This window comes from Hyaena hyaena, unplaced genomic scaffold (genome assembly GCF_003009895.1).
Source record: "Hyaena hyaena isolate Hyena2069 unplaced genomic scaffold, ASM300989v1 scaffold_111, whole genome shotgun sequence".
In the NCBI taxonomy this organism is placed as follows: domain Eukaryota; kingdom Metazoa; phylum Chordata; class Mammalia; order Carnivora; family Hyaenidae; genus Hyaena; species Hyaena hyaena.
In genome coordinates this window covers 625,114-633,040 of record NW_024080743.1, presented here as the reverse complement: position 1 = coordinate 633,040, position 7,927 = coordinate 625,114, and the positions used below count along the sequence as shown (strand labels likewise).

At 38.3% G+C, this 7,927-nt stretch overlaps 1 pseudogene; it reads right to left on the bottom strand.

The window, feature by feature from the left end:
* Positions 1 to 267: 267 nt before the first annotated feature.
* LOC120234535 lies at positions 268 to 940 on the bottom strand (annotated as a pseudogene).
* Between the last annotated feature and the right edge of the window lie 6,987 nt (positions 941 to 7,927).

The window sequence follows — 7,927 nt, the reverse complement described above, 5'->3', positions numbered from 1 at the left end:
ATCTTTTGTCTACAGTATAGCAAATATGGTGCCTTTCATTTCAGGATTTCTTCTTAACATAAGCAAAAACAACAAAACCAAAGCTACTATGAATACCAATATTGAACAAAGCATCAGAAAGACAAACATAGGATTCCTTTTTTTGTTTAGGAATGCAGAATTAATACTAAAGTTAGTGCCCCCCACTGTCCCCTGAAAAAAAACACCCCCGAAAATAACTGACCATCTCCAAGGGTAAACTTTGCTTTTCAGGGGCACATGCTGACTCTAGATTCTCTCTCGGCCCCTGTGGATAGCACAGCACAGGGTCATACTGAAGACTTCCAGATATTATCACCACAGCAGTCCCAAAGCCCATGCACTGATGATGTGGGATTTGTTGTCAAAGACCTCTTTGATGGCCTCAGAGTGGGGCTTCATTAGGATGCTTGAGAGTAAATCCTTTTGGGAGGAGATGTCAGAGGTAAATTTTTCTGCTCCTCCAGCCAAACTACAGCCAATGTAGAGTGGATGGCTTCTACCATTCCACTGGGGCTTGTCCTTGGTTTTCAGCTTGGTGTAAGTATCCTTGTAAAACTCCTGGACTTAATCACCTATCTATGTGGGAATATCCCAGCTGGCTGCAGCTATTTCAATGGCAAATATCACCAAGAGGAAGCCAAAGACTTATCCCGGCATGCAAGGGGGCTCCGGCACAGCAGCCCAGCAGCCCAGCAGCCCAGAACCCCCACCAGCATCCTGAGGGCACCGGCTGCAATCAGAATATATACTCCAGTGTAGAAGCTGGAATGATTATTTTCTTGCTCCAAGATGCTCTTGGCCTCAGAATCGATTCAGAGCTAAGTCCAATGACAAGGAATACAATCCTGGCAAGCCAGAAGATGAAGTTAAACCCAAAAAGCAGGTATCTGATACACTTGGTGCCTTTTTTGACCAGCATGGTGAAGGCTGGACAGGCTGGCCTACTGGTGTAGAACAAGGGGTGTGCACTGTGAGGACCCGAAGCATCAATGGCAGTGGCAGCCTAAACCTCTTTTTGATGCTATCTTTCTTTCAAATTGCTATTAAAAACCTAATGAAAGGAAATTCTGTTAGAAAAGTCTATCATGTTTGTCTTGTAAAAATAGAATATTTGTTTTTATTGCAGAATTATTTTTCCTTTTAGACTTTAAAAATATTTTTTACAAGTGACTTTCAGAAAAAAATAGTTAATTACATGTGGACAATTTCACTTGACATCTCAATATTTAAAGGTTTCCCCCAACCCTTGGGTCAGATTATTAACTACATTACATACTGTGGACTTTCTAGAAGTTACTATGTGACCTGGCAGAAATATTTGACTTTAGTTACCATGATATGAGTCACAATTTCTGCTGGAGACATACATATGTTTTTAGAACTTATAAAGCATTTCAAACATACAAAGAGTAATATAAGATATACCCAGATTAATCTTATGAACTTTTTCCTATTCATGTCTTAAATTCCACTCTCTCCTCTCCCTGTCTAGAGGTAAACTTATTTTGCTATATCACAGGTGAGGTTCCCCAGGAAGCAGGAAGCAAGCTCTGAGACTGATATTTATATGTGGAGATTTTTAGTGGAGTGTTTTCAGGAGACACACCTGTGAAGGGTGAGGAAAGCAAAATTGGGTAAAGCTTTAAGCATTTTAGTTATATGTCTGGGAGTGGTTTTCTTTAAATTTATCCTGTTTGGTTTACTGAGGTTCTTGGATCTGTAAATGTATGCCTTTCACCAAATTTGGGGCATCTTCAGCCATTATTTAAATATTTTTCTGTACCATTTTCTTTTTCTCCTCTTTCTGGGAGTCCAGGAAGATGAGTGGTAGACCTTTTGATATTGTTCCAATATGAAGCTTTGTTTATTATTTAATTTTTCCTCCCTGTTATTCAGATTGGATAATTTCTACTATCTGTCTTCAAGTTCACTGGGTCTCTTATCTCCATTCTACTACTTAAATCTGTCTGGTGAATTAAAAAAAAAAATATGTTATTGTATTTTTCAGTTTTGGAATTTTCATTTAGTACTTATTGTGTAGCTTCTATTTCCTTACTGAAAATGCCTAAATTCCATTTGTTTCTGGGTAGTTGTTTGCCCTTACTTCCTGTGGTCTTGTTATAATAACTATCATAGGTTTTTTTTTGGTTTGATAATTCTAATATTTGGGTCCTCTTAGTGTTGGTCTGTGTTGATTGCCTTTTCTTTCAGTTGTTTAGATTTTCCTAGTTCTTTGCATATTGAATAATTTTGGACTGTATCTTGGCCATTTTGAATACTGTGTTCTGAGATTCAGGGCTCAGTTAATATCTGGAGAATGGGGTTTGCTGCTGCTTCTTCTCTTTTTTTAAAGCAAGCAATTAACATCAAGAGATTTATATTTCAAGTCCTGACTTGGTTTCTGTGGACTTAGAAGGTCAGTTAAGTTTTTAAAGACTTTGCAGTGCTATTCTGGTTTTCACAATATGTGCAACTTTCCTGATGGTCAGTAGTTCAGTTCTCAAAGACTTTGCAGTTCTGATTCTGGTAGATTTTGTGCATGTTCATATTGAGAGGGTGTTCAAAGCTTCATACTGAGATTTAAAGAATCATTTTTAGCTTCATTCTTTCCAGATTTATTCAGCATTTCTATATTGTTATAGGGTATGTATGTGTGTGTGGGAGTATCCATATTAACTTAGCTTATCATTTTGGCAAAGCCAGAAGTCTACACAATTTCATTAAACAATTTATTACATTAATGTAATTTCTTTTACAACAAAATAATGTAATTTTGATACTTAAAAATTGTTTTTATCAAAAGTTCATGTAACAGATGATGTTAATGTTCCCCTACTATTTCCTCAGATCCCTTTGTCATTTGGTTCATGTTGATGCCCAGAATTTCTCACACTTGGCAGCCAGCACCTGCACTGTTTTATCAGAAAGCTGCTTATAGGCTGTGAGTGTCTAGTTTGCCTGCAGATGCCCGAAAAGTCTGGGAATTTACATCATCGGTAGACCCCCCAAACCAATGGGGGAAATTTTTTTGTCATCAAAGAAAATTCATTTTGCCCCTTTTTTCTCTTCCCTGCCTTTTGTGATGCAATCATTTCCTATCTTTGATCATCATAAATCAATTTCATTTGTTCTTGGAGGTTATAGAAATGGAATGATAGAGGTGATCTTTTATGTGTGGTGTGTGTGAGTGTGAGTGTGCGTGTGTGTGTGTGTGTCTGAGTTATTCTGATCATTATAGTGATTTGGGGATATATCCATGGTGTTGTTTCATTATCTCTTGAAATATGTTGTCTTCACCATTTTCAATTTCCTTTCCTTTTGGGGATCCCATTACATACATGCTAGACCATTTGATCTCTGACAGATCTGTTCTTTGTTCCATTTTTTCACATTTTTTTCTTCTTTAAGTTTCTGTTTGATGCTTTCTATTTTTCTGTATTCAAATTCTCTAATTCTTTTCTTTACTGAATTCAATGTGGGACGGGGGCCAGTTGGGATGGGGGCATAATTCTCCAGCTCCCTCACTCTGGATCTGGACAGCTCTTAGGTATAACCTAAACTGCACAGCTCCTTGGTGGAATTGAGTTAAGGTTATCCCTTATGAGACTTTGCTGAGTAATGGCATCCTTGTTCGGCTCCCTTAACATTTCTGCCCATTTCCCCATTCCTTTGCTGTTTTTTTCTTGGAAATCTTCATAAATAACTTTCATATCAATCCTTGTTCCAGGATGTGCTTCTGGGAACATACTACAGCAGATAGAATTCTAAGATGGCCCTCAAGATTCCCTGGTATACATGCTCTGCATAAATAATCTCCTTCTCCTGAGCATGAATAGGGTCTGTTTTTATGATAAGAAAGTCGCTCCCTTAATTCAGTTGCATTATATGGCAGAGATGATGGGATAATCACTTCCTTGATTATAAAGGGCTCTGTTTTAGCATTCTGGAGAGAGATACTCTCCTGGGCTGGAGAGACGTAAGCTGTTATGTTGTGAGAGGACCCCATGGCAAGGAACTGCAGGGCCTCTGGGAGCTAAGAGTGGTCCCCTGACAGCCAGAAAGAAAGGTGGACCTCAGCCCTGCAATGCAAGGAATCAACTTCTACCAACAGACACATGAGCCTCAGAAAGGTCCACAGCATAGCTCATCTTGTGGTAATAGAGCATGGTCATAAGCATGGGCTCTGGAATCCAGACCATTTTGGTTAGAACTTAGTTTTTCCGCATTAAGAAAATTTTTTAAATGTTCATTTATTTTTGAGAGAGAGAGAGATAGAGTGTGAGTGGGGGAGAGGCAGAAAGAGAGGGAGACATAGAATCCAAAGCAGGCTCCAGGCTCTGAACTGTCAACATAGAGCCCAACACAGGGCTCAAACTCATGGACTGTGAAATCATGACCTGAGCCAAAGTTGGATGCTTAACTAACTGAGCCACTCAGGTGCCCTGTTCTTCCACATTCTTACAGTGACTTTGGGCAAGTTAACTAATCTCTTCCCTTTCTATTTGTAAAATAGAATGATAATAGTACTTACTGCACAAGATTGTTGTGGGGGCTTACTGAGTAGTTATATAGCTTAGAATAGTGCATGGCACAAGGGAAAATGCTTTGTAAATGGGAGCTATTGTGATAGGTAATATTGCTAAAATGCATGAGTTATTATTACTTAATAAGAACAGTTATACCAATAGTTATTAATAAAGAAAATATATTAAATGCATCAAAGTATGTTAAAATATCAACATTTTAATAAATATGTAAAACATTAAAATATATCAAATGCATTTTATAAAATACATGAACTAATCAGTCCTTTAAATAACAAAATTATTATTAATAGTGGCTGCATATAGTCATACATTACATCAGAGGTGTGGAAGTATGAATCCTATCCTTCTTTCTCTACAGCCACTCGTCATGTCTTAGAGCCTATCCATCCTCCAGGGTCCAGCAAAAGACATCTTTTCTATAAAATCTTCTGTGATTCCACTTGCCCTCTGAAATTTCCTTAGTATATTTATGTTTCTCTGATAGTGTTTATAGCTCCTCTCTCACTGTCCCCTGGTTAAAAAGGTCTTATCTTGAACTGCATGTGATAGAAGTTCAATGAATATGTGTTGGATGAATGCATTAATTAAGAGCATTAACAAAACTTTTAAGAGTTCATAAGCTATTCACTTAATCTATTAATTTCTCACTAGCCACACTGAATGCTGTTCTAATTCATCACAGGAGCCCTCAGAATAAAGATGTCAACTACACAAAACAGTGTAAGCTTTCAGTTGTTCTTTTTGGAAATCTGTGTTCATGGGGACTCTCTGGCTGTCTTTTTTTGGACAAAATGGTAGTGTGGAGAGTAGCCAGGGGAAATAGGAAGGGTTTGAAAGCTAAGTGGGGGCAATGCTATCTCTGCAGATGGGAGTGTTGTCAGTTCATTTAAAAAAGATTTGGGGGTTCTTTTTAGAGTCTGTTTTAAAAATTCTGTGTAATCTATGAAAGGCATCCCTTTGGATTGGAAAGAGGCGTTTGCTCTATACACAGTGGAGAATGGGTTTGAGCCTTGCGTGTTGGTGCTCAGAAGATGCTCATTTCCTAGGTGGACACTGGAGCACCAGGTGCCTCACCCTACCATGTCAGAATGAGAAGATCATGTGTTTCCTTGACAACAAGAGTATAAGAATGGATAATATGTTAAACAGCTCTGAGAGGATATGAATGGTGTAGTTTTTGTTACCCAGAACACGTGCTTTTTCTCTTGTACAATGCAAGATAGGTATGGCTGTAATTATCATATTACCTAGCCAGTTAGCTATTCTGCGAGACTGTGATTATGCAGAGTGTAGAGAGAACTTTATTTATGAACTCATTCTCAAGAAAAGAAGAAAAGCAAAAAGCTAAGCCAGCACATCATCTAATTCTCAATGTAAAATAATGCAGAAGTGCGGAAGATGAACATCTGATTTGTCACATCTGATACACTAATGTTTTATCCAAAAGGAAGAACACATTGTAACTTGCTCAGTCATCTGCATAAACACCACCTGGCCCTTTACAGGCACCTACTCAAATAACAGGAGTCAACGAATGGCAGCTCTGCTCATAGCCTTTTCACTGGTAGGAATAGAGAAATCTCTTTTCTTTTTTTAAAAAAACAAAGCATTTATGTATCAAAGTAGCAACAGCTAACACATTTTTTTCCTCAACAGCATAAGACCTAGGTGATTAAAGTGAAGCCACTGGAACCTTCCATATTAGGGAATATATGATCACAAATTACCCAGTTTTAGAACAGCTAAAAAAATTTCATTATCCTTTAAAAAGAGGGTAGATCAAACCATTTCTTGTACAAACCAGACCTTATTCTTATTGCAACATGAAGCCACTTTCTCCCCTGGGTGTATCACTTAGTAAGTCTTGCATTGGAATAGCTATGGTTTTTAGTGTAAATTATTTTGCCAGAGATGGGCGATTTTTTCCCCCTCTGAACTGACACATTCTGGTTGTATGCCTCAGTGATCATACCTTTGTGCTCCATTGCACACATGGAGGTAGCATCCTCTTTTCCAGTTACTGTAATGTAAAAATGACGATCCTGGGTAACTAAAAGTATATTGTACCAGTTTGCACATTTTCAAAGAAAGTGTTAAAAAAACAAATCTCACTTGCCTTTACATTTTAGATTCAAACTGGCTAACTCAAAGGTGTCAGCTACTTTATTTATTTATTTTTTTCATTGAGGAAACCCTGCCAAAGTCTCAGTGCGTTTCTGCTCACAGAGGACAATTGAGTAGGTTAGTCTTCTGGGCACACTGGCTTTTTGTTTTTGTTTTATTTTAAAGAGGAGACAGTGTTCAAGAGTCATTGGACTCTGCCCTTGGCCCATTCTTTTATTAAGACTGCATTTGGGGGGCGCCTGGGTAGCGTAGTCGGTTAAGCGTCCGACTTTCGCTTAGGTCATGATCTCGCGGTTCGTGGGTTCGAGCCCCGCGTTGGGCTCTGTGCTGACTGCCAGCTCAGAGCCTGGAGCCTGTTTCAGAGTCCGTCACTCCCTCTCTCTCTCTGACCCTCCCCTGCTCATGCTGTCTCTCTCTCTCCTAGAAGTAAATTAAAAAAAAAAAAAAAAAAGACTGCATTTGGGACATCCTTAGGTTCCAAAAATCTTATCTTTAAATATATCTTTTAGTAATCTGCTACCCTATTCTTCCTGGGGTCACTTGAAAGGTGACTGTTAGTAGCTCTTTCGTTGCGTTTCTGGACGGACCACATGACCTGAGTTAGAGCTTTTATTAATAGCCTCCTTGTGCCTCTATTAAATGGTGGGGGTGGTTGGACCCTCCCTGGGTTTTTGTTTAAAGTATCATGATATCATACAGTTTAATTGTTGAGGAAAATCGATGTCAACCCAAGGCAAATGTGTAATTTTGTTTACACTGTTCAACTGCATATTTCATTTGTCTTCCATTTGACATTGAATACTATTTTAATTGTATCCCCTGATTCATGTTGGGAAAGTATGCCATGGATTAGGGAGTGAGAAGGAGCTTGCTCTTCTCCCAACTCCCAGTGCAGCGTGGAAAGTCATTTCATTTTTTTCATTTCTGCTACTAACAAGTTTAAAGTTCTTACTATATGCCAGTGTTGGGGAGGAAATAATGAATGGTAGACATGAATCCCTGCCTTCATGCTTTATGCTTTATAGTCTAAGAAATTTGAACAAATATTCATGAAATTCCAGATACCAGAAATAACTCACAAGGTTTTTAGCTTTGGGGCTAGAGACAGGGTATCATTCCAGCCTTTAACATGAAATCACACTTTAAAAAAATACCTAACATACACTAAGCATTATATTACATGTTATCTCATTTAGACTTCTGCAGACTTACAAAGTAGATAATATTAGTAAATT